This window comes from Hemicordylus capensis, chromosome 1 (genome assembly GCF_027244095.1).
Source record: "Hemicordylus capensis ecotype Gifberg chromosome 1, rHemCap1.1.pri, whole genome shotgun sequence".
In the NCBI taxonomy this organism is placed as follows: Eukaryota; Metazoa; Chordata; class Lepidosauria; order Squamata; family Cordylidae; genus Hemicordylus; species Hemicordylus capensis.
Window position 1 is genome coordinate 402,192,199 of NC_069657.1, and position 21,050 is coordinate 402,213,248.

The 21,050-nt window shown below is 42.7% G+C and overlaps 1 long non-coding RNA gene across 1 annotated transcript in view; it reads left to right on the forward strand.

The window, feature by feature from the left end:
• LOC128349382 (uncharacterized) overlaps positions 1-21,050 on the forward strand; it is a 167,766-nt gene that overhangs the window by 54,452 nt on the left and 92,264 nt on the right. The gene's annotated exons all lie outside the window — the stretch shown is intronic.

The following is a 21,050-nucleotide window of genomic DNA, read 5'->3' on the forward strand; positions in this document are numbered from 1 at the left end:
ATGTCTCTGCTTGATCACTTCTAGAAGTGGTTTTCCTCTTTCTGTATCCAGGACATGGCATTTCTTTGTCACAGTAGCATTGTGCATTTTGCATGTATCATAGAGGAAGGCTATTACTTTTTGTAATGTATGATGGCAAAAAGCTTTTCACTTTGCCTGATGGAGGCATGTACAGAGAGCCTGGATATTGCAGATGTTGCTAGTTATGCAATGATGCAACATGCCTTAGCTCCTCTGGTCTTGAGAGCTGGTCTTGTGGTAGCAAGCATGAATTGTCCCCTTTGCTAAGCAGGGTCCAACCAGGTTGCATTTGAATGGGAAACTACATGTGAGCACTGTAAGATATTCCCCTCAGGGGATGGAGACGCTCTGGGAAGAGCTGCTCTGGGAAGAGCATCTAGGTTCCAATTTCCCTCCCTGGCATCTACAAGGGAGAGACTCCTGCCTGCAACTTTGGAGAAGCCACTGCCAGTTTGTGTAGACAAGATGGACCAGCGGTCTGTCTCGGTATATGGCAGCTTCCTATGTTCCTACATTCAGTAGGCAGTCTGTCAGTCTCATAATCCGAAGGTCCTAAGTTGAAGCCTCAGAAAGGGCATGATTTTGCAGACCAGTTTGATCCCCGTTTGACAATGGACGAGTTTGCCTTGCAGTAGTGGACTCTACTTTGTTGAAAAGACTGGATAGCCATCTGTCAGGGATGCTCTAGCAGTTTCTGGCACTGAGCAGGGAGGTGAACTAGCAGACCTGCAAGGCCCCTTCTACAATTCTACCATTCGGTGATCTGCATCTAAGGAAGCAGGGGCATATGGTAATCCTTCCCACTATACCCCATAATTACAGATGGGAGTTCTGCAGTGCTGGTGAGGAAGATGGGTGCTTATAGAATGACTTTGGCACACTCCATACCTCAGTTAATTGAAGGACGTAGCCTGGCCAAGATACGAAAATGCTTCTTGTTGATTGGCTTTCTCCCGACCCCTTCACTGAAGCCAATTCACTCTTACACCTGCCATTTTGCTGTTGTGTGACCAATCTTGCATGGAGAGACACCTAGAAAATAGCAGGATATGCAAAATCAAACAAATACTTGATGGTAAGATTTTATACATTTTTTTCCTAAAGTGTTATCTTTCTAAACAAGGAATGGTTGTGTTGTTTGCATAATACTGGGATTTGTGTTTTATTTCTGGATGCATGTCTGCTTAATGTTTTATTTTCTCTTAATAAATATTTCCCTGTTGAAAATTCAGGGTTGAATTGTGAATCTGTGTTGTTCATCATATTCATGTCTTTGGAAGGCACATGTGACTGCTCTGCTAATGCTGTCTTATGCTGCTAGTCCCATTTCTTCTAGCACACCACACTATACAGAAATCTTCTGCTGGTGGCTGCCGTTTTCTAATTTCAACTTCAAGTGATGGCTCATTATATACAATGGAAAATAGTGCACTCACAATCCTTTGCCTCCATTTCCAATAATGCTTGGAGCTTTGGTAGATGAATCTGTCTCTTTATTTAGATGGCTTACTCACAGCTGAATTGTTATGCTTCTCATCTGCTGCACTGTGAGATAGATGCTGAATAGCACAGGTGAATAGTATCTTTATCCTGTATGATGAACAGCAATAATAAAATGTTGCTCTTTGATTTAGGTACATTAGATTTTACAATTTCCTAAAAATTGCTTCAGGCAGCTCACAGTAAACAATAATAAAAGCAATATCTCAGCAAAACCATAACTAACAGTGCAGTCCAATGTATGTTTAAAGGGAACCCAGTGGAACCCAGTGGGGTTTACTCCCTAGTAAGCTTGTTTAAAATTGCCACCCAGATCATACAATGGGGTCATCTATGCAACCGCAAACTTGTCCTACCAAGGTTTGGGGGCTGCGAGTGCTCCCAATTTTTGGTTGTGTGGCAGCAAACAATTAGGTAGGAGGAAGGAGAAGTGATTGTGTGGAAGCAAGGTAGGAAGTAAAGCTGTGTAGGACAGTGCTGTCCTACCCATCTTTAATACCCAGCATTTGACCAAAGTAGGGGGGGAAAGCTGTCCTACCCATGTTTTCCTCCTACCTTGCTTCTACACAATCACTTCTCCTTCCTCCTACCTAGTTGTTTGCTCCCATACAACCAAAAATTGGGAGCACACACAGCTTCCAAACCTGGGTAGGACACTTATCCTACCCAGTTTTCGGTTGTGTAAATGACCTCAGTATCTAAAACCTTCATACATATAGAACAGCAGAACTAGTGATGGGGAGAACTCAAAACCCCCAAACTATTTCCCACAACTCAGAAAATAGCTTGATTGATTTTTAGCCTAATTCTGTACCCATTTATGAATCTGGTGAGGTTGTCAAGAATGTGGCAGGAATCAGTGGCTCTCCAATCCCTACCAGGTAGCCTCCAACCCCACTCCTGGCAACCCAGCCATGCATCTGCTTGCCTCCCTGCCTCCCATTGTATTCCAAATTGACATCAGTGGAATGGAAGGAGGGTGGACCTGGCTCCCCCCTCCCCACAACTTTAATCCAAGCCGAAAAAGAACATTCAAGAATCTACATGTCCAAATAATCTACATGTCCAACCCACCGGAGAGCCTTAACCTTAACTCATTATAACATTTTCCCATCAATTTGGTTGGAGGGGAAATATAAAAAGATAGCCTATCACCTGCACAAGTGTTCTTGTGGATCAGATGAAGTTGAAAATTTGGATCATATTCTACTTCATTGTAAATTTTATAGCACTCGACGCAGCAAATTGATTTTACCTCTTTTAGAGAACTTACAGGGGAAACCAATGGATGTTTACGTAATCTATCTTGCAGCTAAGATTATATTTGTTACCTCTTCTGTTGCTAAATTCTGTGCCATTGCACACAAGATTTGCCAATGGCGAAGGCTCCCCTCATCAGGTAATTGGGATGTGCCCCTGATTTGGGTAAACTTCTTCTACCTAAATGTAACTGTGATATCTGAAAGACTCTACCAGCTGCATTGAATCTCTATTTTATATGGTCAAGTACCATAATAAATATATTATTATTATAAGAACATAATCTTTGCCTTGAATTGAGGCACACCTTACAAAACTGTAGAGATCAATGCTCCTCAGCTAGTGGCCGCATTCGCATGTAACACGAAACCGCTGTTAAATGGGGCAGGGGTTTGAATTTGGGAATGTCTAAATGCATGCAACCATTTTATTTGTTTGTTTGTTTAACATATTTCTATACCAGCCATATTTCCATACCTCTAGGCAGTTTACAATAAAATAATTTAAACATTAAAATCCTTAACATTAAAATCAATTAAAACCCAACATTAAAAGTATTGAAACTATAAATCGAATTAAAAGCCTGGATGAACAAATATGTCTTCAGTGCCTTTTTAAAAGTTACCAGAGATGGGGTGGCTCTTATGTCAACAGGGAGTGCATTCCAGAGTCCAGGGGCAGCAATGGAGAAGGGCCATACCTAGTAGCTAGCAAATGAGCTTGCAGCAACTGCCGACGAACCTCTCCAGATGATCTTAACAGGCGATGGGGCTCATGGTGAAGAAGATGTTCTTTTAAATACCAAGTACCTAAGATGTTTAGGGCTTTATAGGTAATAACCAGCACCTTGTATTTTGTTCGGAAACTTATCGGCAGCCAGAGTAGTTCTTTCAAGACAGGAATAATATGGTCTCTCTAGATATCCTAGACGAGAGCTGGTCTTGTGGTAGCAAGCATTAGGGATGTGCATGGAACCATGGCGGGGAGGCTCGAAAGTGGCAGGGGTGCAGCTTTTCGAGCCGGGGAGGGTGCACTTACCCCTCCCGCCGCTTTCCCCCTACTGGTGTTTGTTTTTTGAAAAGCCCATTGGGGAGGCAGTGTACTTCCCTGCTGCCCCGTTGCCCCCATTTCCCAGATATGACCGGAAGTCCCCAATGTGCCTGTGCACGCTGGCACATGCGTGGATGTGCGTGCAACATGCGCCCACCCATGTGGCATGTGCAGGCGCATCAGGGACTTCCGGACATATCCAGAAAATGGGCACATCAGGGATCTGAGTGCCAAGCAGGAGAAGGTGCTGGCCAAGTTTTGTGAGAACATCCAAGATAGCCTGCCTGTGTTTCCTAATATAATGTCTTGAAATGGTTCTGAGCATGGTGTTTTGACCTGAAGAAATACCAAGCCATGCTCTGGAAGCATGTTCAGTTCTGGAAACACATGGGCACTGACCATAATGAGGAATGGCAGATCCCAGAGATTATCAAGATGTACATATGTGGGGGACGCTGCAGTTTTGACCGGGATGGTTACCGCATCTGGTATCGAACCATTTGATGCTAAAGGGATCCTCTTTTCAACTTCCAATCAAGATTTGCTCCAAAAAAAGGCATGGGAGAGGTAGAAAGATCCCTGTTGAATATTGGGGGTGGTGTTCCCTGTGGGAGGGATTCCTTGGTATTGGTGGATGCAACTCCCATGGTCCCTAGCTGCAATGGCCTTTGGGATTGTGGGAGCTGTGGTCGGCAGCATCTGGGGGTAACTCTTGCAGGGAACATTGTCTGGAGATCTTTGGGAGGAGATCACCCATTCAGTGTCTTCTCCTCTTCTTGTTTAGTCCTTTTCTTTCTGCCCTTGCCTCGTCTGACCATCTTTCTCTGCCAAATCCTGCATCTTTCTCTTAAGGTGGAAAGCCACTCTTCTGGTAGCAGGCATGAACTGCTTTAGTTTTTATTGTTCTCAGTTTTTAGCTTTTAAAATGTCTTTTAATTTGAAACGTGCCCCAGCGCCTCCTGGGAATCCTGCCCCTTTGTTATGAGGCCTCAGAGTTTAAGAGAGGAGCAGGTTGGTTCTCATCCAGTTCCTCCTCCTGACTCAGGAGTCACCATGGTCTGATCTCTGACCCTTCCAGAGCTCTTCACTCTCCCAACACACAGCTCCTCATCACCGGCAACTCACTCCCTAATAGCCCTTGGCAGGTGAGGCAGCCACTGCCCTGCTTTATTAGCCTCATCTCCCCCTGAGGATGTCCAGCTGGGTCTCCCTTCCCCAATCTCCCTTCTCCCCCCACCCTTCACTCCCTGCTGCCTCTCTGACATCACTGAGAGGCAACTCCCTTTCTCTTGATTCTGGTGGAAGCCCGGCTGGAGCCTCCAGTCCTCCCAGCTCCCTAGTCGGCTGTCCCGCCGAGTTTGCCTGGCCCCAAACATCATGTCTTACCATGGTATCCTCCTTTGCATCTGTGCCTCGGCTGGAGCTGGTAAGACCAGTGGCGCTTCCCACAGGGTTGCCTGCCGGACAAAACTTTTTTTAAAAATTATAATTTTAAATGTGGTTTTAGCCTGGTCTTTTAACTTGTTTAACTTAAATTTGGTTACATTTTTACATTGTATCTTTTTATTAATGCTGTGAGCCACTCCAAGCATTAGTGTACTGGAGGGGTGGGGTATACATATATTAAATAAATAAAATAAATGCATAAAATGTTGTCTCTGAATCTGATTGTTCTGTATAACCATTACAACATTGTTTAGATTAGTTTGTGAATGTATATCCTGTCTTTCTGCATAAAAATACAATCAGGGCAGCTTCCAATAAAAACTGTAAGAACACAAATACTATAATACATGATAAAACAACATGCAAATAGCAGCGGAGAAGTAGCATACTTAAAAAGACAAAAACAAAAAAACCCTTCTGGAACAACACCGAAACCAAAAGGTCTCCAGGAATGGAAGAAATCGAAACAGCTTTAACTGCTGTTTTGGACCAGAGTGGCTCTCACTGTAAAATCTTAATTTCTAGAATGAGACATTAGTCAATTGTGACTCGCTGGTGGTCAGAGTTGTTGGCATTTTTAATGATTTCATGTAAAGACCTGCTTCTTTAACTCGATAGACAGCCCTGCTTCTAAGAAATAAAAAGGTCCCTGGGTCAGCTCCTTGCTGGATTACATCCATCACAAATAAGGATAATCCCTCATTTGATGTTTTCCCACTGGGTTCCCATCTATCATGCTGCAGGATTCACATCTGGCTTATAGTTACAAAAATATGGAGCTTTTAGGCAGCCTATTACTGCGGACAAAGCAGTCGTGAGGGAACTAGAATACCTTCACTGTAATCCTAGCTCTGACAATGGCATGTTTTTTGACCTTGGACAAATCACTTAATCTCTTTGGGTCTTTGCATCTTTCTCTGGAAATTAGCTAGAGTTAATACTGATCATTTGCTTTGTTGAAAAAAAAAAGTGGTTTTAATAAGACTTATTTCATCAATGTTCCTTTTTACTCTGCTTCCACCACTCCCTGAGAGTAGTGAATGTCTGAGGAGAGATCTGCGGAAAAAAATGGTTTTTACCAGTGGGCTGATAAACGTTAAAGCTGTAAATATTTTCAGCTGTAAACTGAAAAACTTTAAAGCTTTCTTTCTCAGCTGAAAGAGAAAGAGAATTATTCTCCCATTTTTGAGAGAATAATTCTGAGAATGGGGCAGAAAAAATGGGGAGGGAATTTCAGGTCAGTCTTGCATTCTAGAGGAATTCTGAACTATTAATTATAGAAATGTTTTGCTAGATGGGGAGGGGGCATATGGACCAGGAAGTTAGGCTGTCTAGGAGAAGGATGGAGGGCTCGTGTGGTTAAGTCCCCCATCCCCATCTTATCCAATTAGGGGTGTGCACAAACTGTGGTTCAAGCACTAGTCTGGCTTGGGGAGGGGAGTGGGAGCTTTAAGAAAGAGGAGAGCAGGTCCTTACCTGCATTCCACCACTCCATGCAACTTCCTGCTGGGGCGGCGCTTGACCCAAGTACCCCACATGGCGCATGCACAGATGCCATGTGTATGCTGGTGCTATGCAGGAGTACTTGGGCTGAGCTCTGTTGAACTGTGGTCTGAGCACTAGTTTGGCACGGGGAGGTGAGTGGGAGCTTTAAGAAAGAGGAGAGCAGGTCCTTACCTGCTCTCCATCACCCCATGCAGCTTCCTGTTGGGACAGCGCTCAGCCCAAGAACCCCCGTGCAGCACCAGCATGCGCACGACATCTGTGTATGCACCATGTGGGGGACTTGGGCCGAGAGCCACCTCAGCAGGAAGCTGCATGGGGAGACGGAGAGCAGGTAAGGATCTGCTCTCATCTTTATTAAAGCTCCCTCTCCTTTCCCCAAGCGAACCAGTGCTCAAATAGTGGCTCGTGCACACCCCTATATCCAATGCCAAGGTTACAGTGGATGCTACACACAATATTGTATTTCACGTATCATAAAAATACTTAACTGCAAGTCCAAACAGTTAACGTATAAAATGACAATAATAATGCAACCGCATTTCATGGAACCTAGCACATTTCCCTCTATGATCAATAGTTGCAAATTGAGTTTCCTTTAATATTTCCCCAACACAGCACATAATAAGAGATAAAACTGAAGCAGTTTTTGAAGCCTTGTCTTTCTTTCCTTGGTGAATGCTTTTGCAAGAGCACCACCTGTTCTCTGCCACAAAGAAGGGGAAGCATGATGTGATCACATCTGGAAAGTTTCCCAAATTCTGAAAGGTGCATGATATTTAGTGACAAGACGCAAACAATAAATGTGATTCTTATTTTGAGCAAGGCAAAAATATAGGACCGGTGATTTCATGCTTTAAAAGATCCTATGCCTTTCATTATCGCATGTCAGAATGAATTTTGGGTGGCACTACCCCTTTTGTCTTCACAATACTGTACTGTGGTGGAAGATGCTTGCGTATGCCACATCAGAGTTATAGTGGAGATTACTCAAATCTGACATTTACACTCATCATCTTGGATTGGTTGGCTAAGATACTGCACAATGTTATGTGAACATTGAAATGTAACATTCATGCAATTGCACAACAGCACTGTTGTGCTAAATGTGAGAGTTGCACAACTGCATCCACACAATTCTTGTATTTAGCACAAAAGTGCCCTTGTGTAACTGCACAAACATTACATTGCAATGCACACATAACATTGCATGGACTTCATGGGGAACTGGGAAGTCAGTAAGTTGTGGGAAGTCAGTATTCACAGGATTAGTAAGGTCAGTGGGCTAAGAAGCTGGTTCCGAGTTTAAGCATTTACCCTTAGGCATCTGCTGCACTGGAGATTTCTGCCCTATGGTCACTGAAAGCCAGCAATGATACTGCCTTGGGGCATCACCATGTGATTTGAAAATGTGTGACACCAACTGAATAAAAGCAAATCCCACAAAAAAATGTTTCTCTTTCTAGGAGAAGAAAAAGTTTATTTTGGTTGCTGATCTTCAAGAGGATCAGAAACCTTTCAAGGCAACTTAAATCACTTCCTCAGACTATTTGTTCTCATGGACTGGCTGCCAAGCTTTCATGTTATCCATCTTATGATTTTATCCCCAACTGTTCTGATGTTTTGCCAGAAGCAAATGTCAGCCACCTCTAAGGTTCGGCCATGGAACCTGGATTGCTGATTTAACAAACAACAACAACCTGTATTATTTTATATTCAAGAAAGTGGTCCTGAGATCACAATAAACTCTTCCTTTCCCTTTTAGTTAGTGCCTTATCATTAGGTGAATCTCGCATGAGTGAAGTTGTTCAAGCACAAAAGTGACCTTCTTTGAAGCCAAAGTACTACAAAAGGCAGCAGGGCATACCTCCCCACAATGCTTTTCATCCCACAAATACAGGTGGAATGTTTTTCTCACAAACACACATAACTTGAAAGTTATGAACAGATCTTCAAGACTGGCTTCTGAAACAAAACCTATTGACCATGGCAATACAAACATTTGCAAATAAGTTGTTGCATAGAACTTATTTAACAAGCAAGGCCTCTCAACCTGAAACTCTAAAATGCCTTAATAAAGTTTTAATAAAGTTTAATAAAGTTTCAAGAAGAATGGAGGTCTGTACCTTTCCTATAGATACATCATTCCCAATTTAATGCCCATCATGGGCACAGTCAATGCAATGTTCAAGGGCTGCTCAACTTCGGCCCTCCTGCTGTTTTTGGACTACAACTCCCATAATTCCCAGCCACAGCTGTCAATAGCCAGGGATTATGGAAATTGTAGGCCAACATCTGCAGGAGGGCCGAAGTTGAGCCACCCTGTTTATTTATTCTTTAGTAACAATAGCTCCCACATGAGTTGTTAGTAAGAAGCTTTCATCCAGTAAGTTAATCAGTAACAATCTCCATAAAAACATCCCCCTCAAGAGGGATAAAGAGATCCTTCTCATAATTTTGTATATGAATGAACAGTTGGGAAGCCACTGATGAAAACCAAGGGTCAAAACACATTTGACTGATCCTACAAGTCTTAAAAGAACAAGTCCTTAAAAATAAAAGTCCTAAAAGACCACTAAGAGAGTGACTACATTTTGGAGTTTTCAAAGACCTTAGCCAGTAATTCTTTATTATGTATCTGTTAACTAGATTATTCATATTTTTGTTTTCAAGGTGTTTTGGCACTTAGTAAATCCCTACCTATTAAGATGATATGATAACATCACAAACATAAGTTTTTAAATGATAAACATTGTATTTGTTTGTATATGATCCTCCTGATCTTCTTCATTCTATGTAAACTTTGTTCAGATTAGGAACAAATCCTGGTAATGAGTTGCTTGCTAATGTCGTGGTTCTTCCATGAAGAAATTGATACTTGAAGAAAATATCATGGCTCCTCCCAAGGAGAAACATTGGAGTATTTTCTCAGGCGGCTTTCTCCACAACCCTGGATCCAGGCAAGAAATCATCCACTCCTTTCTCCAGGCATGTAGGGCAAAGGAGCATGAAGGGGCAGGGCTGGAGGAGCCAGTTATTTGCCGTGACATGTTTGGTATACAGCTCTTACATAGATGCATTATCCTTTAAGCCCTAGACCATACATTATGGAAATGTATACAACACAGTACTTATAACCATGAAATAATCCTTTCTATTGAAATGTACTCATTTCTAGGAATCACCACTGTGATAGATTACAGTTTCTATGAAACTAGCAATTTTAACTTCCCCATTTTAAAAGCTAAAGTAATTCCTAACAGGAAATCCATGGAGCACACACCTACAATATTCTTTGAGAAGGCATCGTCAGCAATAATACACATAGGTCACAATGCTATACCTCCTCCCTGTGACATTTTCCTCCCTTTAGTTGTGGCTTAACTGACTTATTTGGCCTTCTGCAAATAAAATAAAATAAAATAAAATAAAATAAAATAAAATTCGGACTGCTTTTATGTAGTGCCAAGCAGCTTCCTCTTTACACTGTGATAGGAAATAGGTTATTACTGCTACCTTTTGTCTAAAGCAGGGGTAGGCAACCTCAGCTCTCCAGCTGTTGTTGAACTACAACTCCCGTCACCCCCTGCCGCAATGAATTGTGTCTGGGGATGATGGGAGTTGTATTTCAACAATAGCTGGAGAGCCAAGGTTGCCTACCGCTGGTCTAAAGGCTATTCTGGAATGCTGGTTTGCTATTTGCACATATATAACCATGCTTTGGGCAAGTTTAGAAGGAAAAAATGGTGCAAACAACCAGTTGAAGGCAGTCTGGGCCAAAATATAGTTTCACTTTGACTTCTGCTTCCCTGCAAACACTGTTAGACAGTGTCAAATGAGATAGTTATGGAATTAAGAATAAGGAATGAATTGATACTGTAGAATTAATTGGGGCATACCGAAATTAGTAAGGGATGTCTCAGACTGTGATGTTGATTCGAGCTCATCTTTATAATTGTAAATAATAACACAAGAGCAGAAAAATTAAGTGTCACAGAGGGAGGAAAAATATCACTTCAGCAGTGTAATGCATGATTCTGACGGTTTGTTGATGTAATCAGTTATCTGCAGATAGTAATTCATGAGATTGCTGCAGCCTCAAATCTGTTTATACAATTGTGAAGCAAAACTGAGTGCACGTTGAAAACAAGGAAAGGAGTCTCTGAGCAATAGGGAGCTCCTTTCCTGTCTGTTTAGTGCAGGGAAATCTCATATCATCATCATCAGACAGCAACCTTCAATAGTAGGGACCCTGAGCTATGCTGCACTGCTGCCCAGAAACAGTTTTAAGCCATTCTGCAGCAGTTCTGTTGCAACCTCCTTTGCGGGGGGGGGGGGGGGCACCACACCAACCTCCACAGGTTTTGGTTTTTTTAAACCTTCTTACCACAGCTGAAGGGGTGACTGGGGGTGGGGTGAGGAGCGGAGCAATTCTTCTCTCCCCCTCCCCGGCCACAGAGAAACCAGATGGACACTGACCGCATCCATTTGGGCCAGCGTCTATAACAAAGTGTGAGGCATGCCTGCATAGTTTAGAGATTGTCACAAACTTGCGACAATCTCTAAACTGTGCAGGCGCGCCTTGCCCTTTGTTAAAGATGCTGGCCCGAATGGACATGGCCAGCGTCCCTCTGGTCTCTCTGCCACCAGGGGAGGGGGGGAGAAGGGAGAAGGGCTGCTCCACTCCCCCCGCCAGCAGCCACCCCTCAGCCACAGTAACAAGTTTAAAAAAGAAACAGTGGAGGTTTGGCGGGGTGGGCGTGGGGTGGCTGCTGAGCCCCCCCCCCACCGCCCCCAGACCTTCGAGGACCAGACCGGGTCCCCAAGGTCCACGGGTTAGTGTGCCTCTGATCACCATACTCCTGAAGATCAGAGATCATTATAAGTATAGACTACTGATTAGTTCCTAAACATATGCTTTGGAGCTAAGAAAATATTCTGTTGGGTAATGTTGCTTTCATATTGGCGTTCTCTAGAGATCTACAAAGCCCCCAGGGAATCTCCGAAGGAATTCCTCATCCTTCTTAGCCAGAAGCCTAATTCCTCAGAAATTCAGATGTCTCCAGTAAGTTTTGCCCTATTCCCTCAGATAAGGACAATAATCTTTTTTAAAATGGTCCTAGCGATCAATCAGTCTTAGTTTCTGTTGAAGCACAGATCATAACAAGGCAGGAAAATGTGGCATATGGTATTAAATATAGGTCAACAACATAGCAGAAACTGCTTAATACAGAAAAGAAAAGCTAATTATCAAGGGAGTGGTCACACAATGTAGAGTTTAAGATCAGAGGTTCTCCATAGCAGAAAACTGTAGTCAGCTTTAAAGCATTCTCTGTTTTTGTTCTGGCTGCCACTGAAAAGTGAGATGCTTTATATATAATCTACTTGTCTTTGTTGTTCAATATATTTTCAGCTATATTATCCTGGAATATTGTTCTAGGTAGAAAGTCAGATATAAATCTGTCCCCCAAATAGGAATAAGCTAGGCAATACAATAGAAAATGGGGTAGCTGTTCTTTTAAATGGATACCACAAACTCAGAAGCCTAGTTCAGATGACAAATGAAACTATGGGTAGGCTTAGCTGAGGTTAACCCCAGAAGCCAAGAATCAGGCAGCAGATGATCCGGCAGCTGTGGTTTCATTTCCTCCACCAGCAATCCCAGTCCCTCTTCCACTGAGCTTGTCACTCACCCAGCAAACTTTGGTTATGAAATGAGGGGTGTGTGCTCATGGGAGGAGCTTCGGCACAAACCCCAGGTGGCCGCATTCAGTCAGCACGATAAGTCCACGGAGCTCCAGTTCCAGCCACCTGCCCAGCTTCAAACCGAGGGTTCCATCTGTGGCCTGGAGGTGTCAGCAGAACCGCGGTTGCAGGATTTCCCTGCATTTGAAAGGTGAGAAATGTCGACCTCAGGTAAGTGTAACAGAGGGTTGGCATGTTTTCTGAATGAGGCCATTGTCTCTGTTGACAAAAACTGTTAGTATCTCTATTTTCAAGGATCAGAACAAGCACTACTATCAGAAAAGGTAGGGCATTTGTTAACAAATGGTCATGTTTTGTGGATTTTATTAGTTTTTAAAAAACTAAAAGCTAAACTAAAATAAATAAATAGAAATGGGGACACCATTTGGATTTTCTGTCTGAGGTACCAAATTGTATTGGGCCATCCCTATCAACCATAGTAGGCATGGTTTTGAAGCAGGGTGCTATAAATGCTCTCTGCAAGTTACAGATTGTCAGATGATGAAAGTAAATGTGGTTATTCTCATGACCAGCCCTACTGGAGTAGAGCAGCAATAGCCCAGGTCATGAGACCCACCGGGATTGGTCCCGATCCCCATGCTCCTTCATCAGTAGCCTGGGTTTTGTACCCAGGCCAAAAGTGAGGAAGGAGGGTGGGTGCTCCGGCAGGCTGCTGGTAGCTTGAGCTTCCATAGAGCCAGATGGATGGAGTGCTCAGCAGCAGGGAAATCCTCCAATGCATTGTGCTCCTTGCATGGCACATTGTGGGATGCAGGAGGTCACAGCCTACTTCCCCCTGGCCCCCTCACTGCTCTGGGATCACTCATGTGCCAGTCATGTGGGTGTGTGATGTGAGTGATCCTGGAGTGGAGAGGATTGTGCGGGGGAAGGAAGATTGTGTTGTCACAGAATGACTGATTCTGGGTTCTTTAAATAGCACTTAGCAATAGCACTTACATTTATATACCGCTTTATAGCCGGAGCTCTCTAAGCGGTTTACAATGATTTAGCATATTGCCCCCAACATTCTGGGTACTCATTTTACCGACTTCGGAAGGATGGAAGGCTGAGTCAACCTTGAGCCCCTGGTCAGGATCGAACTTGTAACCTTCTGGTTACAGGGCGGCAGTTTTACCACTGCGCCACCAGGGGCTCCTAAAAAAGAAAGAAACCAGCACAGATTTCAAAGACGACATTCCAGTTCCCCTACCTAACAAAGCACATTATAATGTACTAAAACATACAAATGGTGAAAGGAATAAATGGACAGTTTTCACAATGGAGGAAAGTAGGAAGCGGGGTCTTCCAGGGATACTAGTACTAGTGCTCTTTAACTTGTTCATAAATGATCTAAAAGATGAAGTTAGCATTAGCAGCAAAGTGGCCAAATTTACAGGTGACACTAAACTATTTAGGATAGTGAAATCCAGGACAAATTGTGAGGCGATCCAAAAGTGGGTGACAAAATGGCAAATACAGTTCAATGTAAGCAAGTCTAAAGTGATGCATATTGGGGCAAAAGACCTCAACTTCACATATACACTGAAGGGGTTTGAGGTGTCCATGACTGACCAGGAGAGAGACCTTGGGGTCATGGTGCACATCTCACTTAAAGTGTCAACTCAGTGCATGGCAGCTGTGAAAAAGACAAATTCCATGCTAAGGACCTTTAGGAAGGGGGTTAAAAATAAAAATGCTAATATTATAATGCCCTTATACTAATCTATGGTGCAGCCACATTTGGAGTACTACATACAGTTCTGGTCACTTAAGAAGGACATTGTAGAACTGGAAAAGATGCCGAAAAGGGCAACCAGGATGATCAGGGTCCTGGAGCACCTTCCTTATGAGGCACGGCTATAGCATCTGGGGATTTTTAGTTTGGAAAAGAGGCAACTATGGGGAGACGTGATAGACGTGTATAAATTTATGCATGTAGTAGAGAGAGTGGACAGAGAGGAATTTTTCTCCCTCTCTCACAACACTAGAACCAGTGGCCACCCCATGAAACTGAAGGCGTGGAAATTTAGGACTAACAAAAGGAAGTATAGTACTTTTTCACACAGTGTTAATTAATCTATGGAATTCTCTGCCTTGGGATGTGGTGATGGCCTCTAGCATAGAGGCCTCTAAGCAGGACTTAAACAAATTAATGGAGGACAGGTCTGTCAAAGGGGCTAAAGGGCACCTCCAGCCTCAGAGGCAAGATGCCTCTAAATAGCAGTTGCATGGGAGCAACAGCAAGGAAGAAGGCATGCCCTCACATTTTGCCTGTGGGCTTCTCAGAGGCATTTGGTAGCCACTGTGTGAAACAGGATGCTGGACTAGATAGGCCTTGGGTCTGGTCCAGCAGTGCTGTTCTTATGTTCTTATTGAGAATTTAGTCCTAACCCAGACAACATTGTTTTATGATGTATTCAATTAAAAGAAGAAACCTTTGGTTTACAGCAATAGTTATAGCAGCTCAAAATATGAGTAAATTTAATGGTGCATGATGTTCATGCCCTGAGGGCATGAGACCTGATGTCCAGTCTCAGATATTGTACTGACCTACAAAATCATAACCATGGAGACACAATTTAGCTAGGTCCTCCATGCTGCAATCCACTACCTGTGGGAACTCCACCAGTCACTGATCTACAGTGGTAGATGTGCTCCTGCACCATGCTTCTTACAGCACTGGTGGTGGGTAGGGTCATTCTGAAGCCCATCTGCAGGGTAATAACAAAGGAGATTGCTGAGTTGGACATCAGCTGTGGAGAAGAAAGCTACCAGCATATCTTTGCCCACTTTTGACTCCAGCTCCAAAATCTCCAAAATGATCTCCACAACTTTGCCACTTACAAATGGGGGAGGGACTCTTTTTGACTCTGGTCATTCCACTCACAAAGGTTTTTCACCTTTTATTTTAACTGCTTACACAATGTTGGCAAATCACCTGGAGGTAATGCATATTCCTTCAAAAAATAATACTGGATATGATGAAACTTTCTCAGTTGTCTATAGATGCATAGGAACTTTCTTCAGTGCCAAAAAGTGGACAGGATTTTTTTGATTGTTCTTTTGGCCTTGCAGTTCTGTTATTTTATCAAAACAAAAACAAGCTCTTATTTTCACAGAACGAGTCCTGCACTTTTGAGAAGAATGGGGGTTTTTTTAATGTATAGTTTTTAACAACAATATTTCATTGCAGTTTTGGATGGGGGAAAATGTCCCTGAACATATTTCTAAGTTTGTAAGTCACAGGAGGCCTGCTTGAAACCAAAGTATGAAATGAATGGGGAGCCTGTGGAGAAATGACAGTATACCAGCTGCCTCTGCAGAAATGTTGATAGGAAAGATATGTGAGAGGCAAGAAAATAATAAGAGCTTCTGGAAGCCTAAGGAAACTTTTTTTTAACCTTAGGGACTTATTTGTTTAACCCTATGAACCAGTGATCAGTCTCTGTCACAGTGTATCAAGCTTTCCCAGTTGGAGGAAGAAAATTAGCTTGTGGCATGGCAGCTAGTTGTTATTTTCCACCTGTGATGATACCTCCATAATCCCAGAATAAGGTTTGTTGTGCTCCAGGGCTGGAATGATAATTTACAAAAAACAAATATGAATACGAATACAAATTTGATGAATATTTACATACCACTTTTCAACAAAAGTTTCCAAAGCTGTACATAGATATACATAAATAAATAAAATGGCCCCTTGTCCCCAAAGGGCTCACAATCTAAAAAGAAACATACAATAGACACCAACAACAGCCACTGGAAGGAGGGATGCTGTGCTGGGGATGGATAGGGCCAGTTGCTCTCCCCCTGTTAAATAAAGAGAATCACCACTTTTAAAAGTTGCCTCTTTGCTCAGCTAGCAGGGGACTAACTGATTTGCTAAGTTAGCTGTAGAGTAAGATGGTACAATCCAGGGGAAAAATGTTTCCTGTCTCAATTTGTTTCCATTGCTAAAATCCTCATCTATGCCTGTGTTCATTCAGTGGAATCACATTTGCATTGTCATGAAAGTCACCATGTTCGTTTGCTCTTTGTCAGCTGTTTAATCCCCTTTGGTCCCAGTGAGGGAACCAGCTCCACCACTTCTGACTCAATAGTTCCAGTTTTCTAGCTGATCAGCATGAAATCTGCAAACATTTTAAGACACCACCACCCCACAAGGGATCAAGCATCCCAAATTTCAGACAGACAGAATCAAAGGAACCCATTTTAGAAGGTAATAAAGAGGCATACAGACACACAGCCCAACTGCTAACCAAAGTAAACCAATGCTGAATAGAAATAAAAATTATGGGCACACCTCTTAAAAATAGCAGCAGCAGCCACAACAACAACTAATACTACTACTTCAAGTATGTAGAAAGGACAAATGTTGGGATAGTGGGGTACTGAATCACTTTACAAGCTGTATTTCTTCAAATAAGCTGCTTCAAAATAACATACCTGCCAACATGTGCCTCTTTTCCCATTCAGATGAATGGGAAAATAGGGAGATATTGGCATGTATGGAATAAACAAAAGGAATAAGTGTGCACCTAAGCAATAATTGCAATATCCACTCTTCCATGGAAGGCACAATCAGCCTCTAGAAGGAAAGAAGGGCGTATATTTGGAATTGTAGAATCTTTGCAAGCTATATTTATTCAGATAAACTGCTTCATAATTTAATAAAAGGCAAAGAACACAACACTTCTCTGTTGCTGCACAGAGGCCGTGGAATGCACTTCTTGAAGAAATAAGAGTTTTCCCATCTATGATGGGAAAAGGCCATCAACACACATTTATTCACTGTATACATATTCATATTTGTATCCATTAACACACATAATTAGTAGGGGTGTGCAATTCGGATTTTCTGTGTTTCGATTTGTAACCAAATCGAAACAGCCCTGATTCGATTTGGATCCGAATCGGACCCATCCGAATCACCCCAAATTCGATTCGGATCCAAATCACGGCCGAACCGAATCAAATGGATTCAGGTTTTGGATCTGTCCTATTAATTTCCCCAGATTCCCAGCTTTCATTTTTTAAAAAAGCTAAGCTCTAGCCCTTATAGAAGTGGAGTTATGGAGCAAAATGTGTGGTCACTATTTTTCAAGTGTTCGGATTCTTTGGTGTATAATAACTTTCACTCAATAAATCCTTATGAGGATTCATTACACACCTTCATTTCTTCTATTCATTTTGACTGTCTTTTAGACAGTGCCAATTGTCAACTGCCATTTGCCAACTACACCCCACTCCCACCCACAAGGCAGTGAGGTACTACTCAGTTTAAGTTAAGTGCCTAATGGGTGGAGCCTACCACCCAAATTGCAGAGGAATTGGACAAAGGGCTGATTTTTGGTGAATTGTTCAAGGTTTAGTGTCTTTGAGGCAGATTTGGGGCATAAAGTGGGATCTGGGGTGGAAGAGTGTGGTGAGGTGGTAGTGCCTAATGGGTGGAGGCTACTACCCAAATTGCAGAGGGATTGGGCAAAGGGCTGGTTTTTGGTGAATAGTTGAAGTTTACTCATCTTTAAGGTTTCCCCCTATAAGGTATAATGGAGGTTTCAGCAGCCCCATAAGTGCACTTGGAGGGCACTGGGTGGCCCAGAGTGAGTGGTGGTGTAGTGCACATAAGGTGCCAGGCACTCCCATGGGGTTGCTAACCCATGGGGTACAGGGTTCTGTTGTTTCTGAGGTGGTCTGAGTGTAGATTCTATGGTAGCAAATGAGAGTGGATTCATGGTTTGTATTGAAAATCTGTCTAAAGGACAGTCAAAATGAATAGAAGAAATGAAGGTGTGTAATGAATCCTCATAAGGATTCATTGAGTGAAAGATATTATACACCAAAGAATCCGAACACTTGAAAAATAGTGACCACACATTTTGCTCCATAACTCCACTTCTATAAGGGCTAGAGCTTAGCTTTTTTTTAAAAAAAAATAAGAAAGCTGGGAATCTGGGGAAATTAATAGGATAGATATGAAACCCGAATAGATTTGAATCGAATCAGCCGCGATTCAATTTGTACCCGAATCTAGCCAATGGACCACAGGGGTGATTTGTTTTGTCTCCGAATCACCCAAATCAGCTAGATTCGGGTACAAATCGATTTGTATCCAAATCAGTTCGCACATCCCTAATAATTAGTCTTCTTTAATTAGATTTGTAGAATCTGCCATTGTTTAAAATTGTTTTAATGTTTAAGATTTTAATGTTTTAATTCTTGTTTTAATTTGTGTTATTTTATTGTAAACCGCCCAGAGATATAAGTTTGGGTGGCCTATAAATAAATTAAACAAACAAACAAGAGTCTAACTCCCAATTTGCAGGGAGAAATAAATGATGCCGAAAGGAGGAGATCAGTTTTTGTACATACAAACTAATAATATGATAATGCAGCTATACAGCTGTGACTTGCTAAAGAAGGGAAGCTCCTAAATAAACAAACATACCAAAGTAAATAACAGGAAGTCTCTAAAACAAAACAACAACATTTTTACAGCCAAACTCCCAATCTTCTGGGAAAGAAGGAAAAGATGAACTACTTCAGATAAGGCCAAGGCAAACAAGTGCCCTTAAATATAACCCCCAAGGTGAAAACATAAATAAAATTGCACAGATTCTTCATACAAATGTAAAAAGAAGACAGGTTGGGGTCAGGTGGAATTCAAAGAAAATGCCCTGGCTTCAGTCAAAGCAAACCCCAAACTCAGAAAAACAGTGATGGAGAAAATGGAAAATATTTTTGTGGGGGGGGGGAGCTCTAAACAAAAACCAGAAACCTATCCCTCCTCCCTCTCATGTCATGGGAACCAATGGCAGAAAGAGGAAAGTACAGGTGGTATCTGTGTTTTATGTTCCTGAACATCACTCTCCTTGCCACACTGGACTGGAGGGTTCTGTATGTCAAGAAGCCCTATTATATTTATTGAAACTTTGGGGAGAAGATGTTCAAGATTGGAGCATTTCTGTTCTCTCTCTCTCTCTCTCTCTCTCTCTCTCTCTCTCTCACGTGCTTGCTACAGCAGGAATCAGGAATGGTAACAAAAATAAATGAATGGGACCAAAACATTCAAATGAACCTCTGCTCACTTGGGACTTGCTTAGGCCCTCTGCACTCAGTTTCAGATGAATCCTCAGTTAAACCAAAGGGGATCTATTCATCCTGTTTTTCCATTGCTCCTGAAACAAATGCACACTCCTACTGCTACATAGATACCAAGCTAAACAGGGTCTCTTGCTATAGCATAAGAACATAACACTACTGAATTAAACAAAAAATCAATCTCATCCACAGTATTCTACTTCCCATAGTGGCCCATCAGGTGTTTACAGGAAATCTACAAGCAATCGAGCAATAAAGGCAACAGATCTATTCAAAAGACTGAAAGAATGAGCATTGGCTTCAACCAAATAGTTATACATGGTCACCAAAATAAGCATGCGCTCAAGCCTTATTGCTTAACTGAACTGCAGATTACAGCTAGGAAGATGGATACATATGTGAAGACAGCCTTATAGTGAATTAGACAATGAGTGGGTTCACATATAATGTGGAAACTGAGGTTTCCCCCAGCCCAGGTATGGAGGCAACCTGACATTGGAGCTGCAGATTGTCACATATCTCAGTTTGTTGAAAGTAGCCGGGTCAAGCCAGAGGTACAAAATCTGGCTGAAACTTCCAGCAACGCCATGGATGTTATCCCAGCTTGCCTTGCACCACCTCACAGCCATTGCACCTGATGGCAAAGTGGGTGAGCTCACCTAGAAGCAACCAGAGTTTCATCAAGAGTGTAGATTCAGATACAGTGTGCACCTCAGTGGGCACTTTGGTTGATAAGTCAACTTCAGATCTTGGTTACACATCTCAGTTTGATGCCCTGGCCGCATTCACACTTAATGCGGAACTAGAATTGCAAGGGCCAGACGTTTCCCTACTATTACATCCAAATGTGTGGAACTCTAGTTCCGTCCATCCAGTGACCTGAGGTGGTGCTCCGCAGACTCCAATTTGAACCCTCGGTTGGTGGTGAATTTTTCTGCTCATAACTGGGGTCCTAGATGCAGAGCGTTATGTGAAGATGCAGCACTGGAGGCTGCATTTGCTCCAGCCAGAGCTCCTCCTTCTCTCCAGGCTTGATTTGCTGTGTGGGCTGTCCTTTAAGCAAGAAGGAAGCCCGCACAGCCAGTTACCCCTCCTTTCTGCAGTCTCACTGACTTCAGAGAGCCTGCTCTTCATTTTGTCTGAATGTGGACAGTGGAGCGGGGTGGGGAGTGGAACCATGAGTCCATTGGACAGGTGGGTCCACATTGTGTGCAAATGAGGGCTCTGAGTGCTCAAGTTTCTGCCTGCAGTAGGTGTGGGTCCAGACAGTCATAGACAAGTCAGTTACCAACTTTGAAAACAGGTTCCTTGTTATGTGTGAACCCACCCAATTGGTCCACTGAATCCAGTACTGTCTACTCTGGCCGTGGCTCACAGACTGAGGTCATTCTCATTGGCTGCTGCCTGATTGTTTTAGCTGGAGA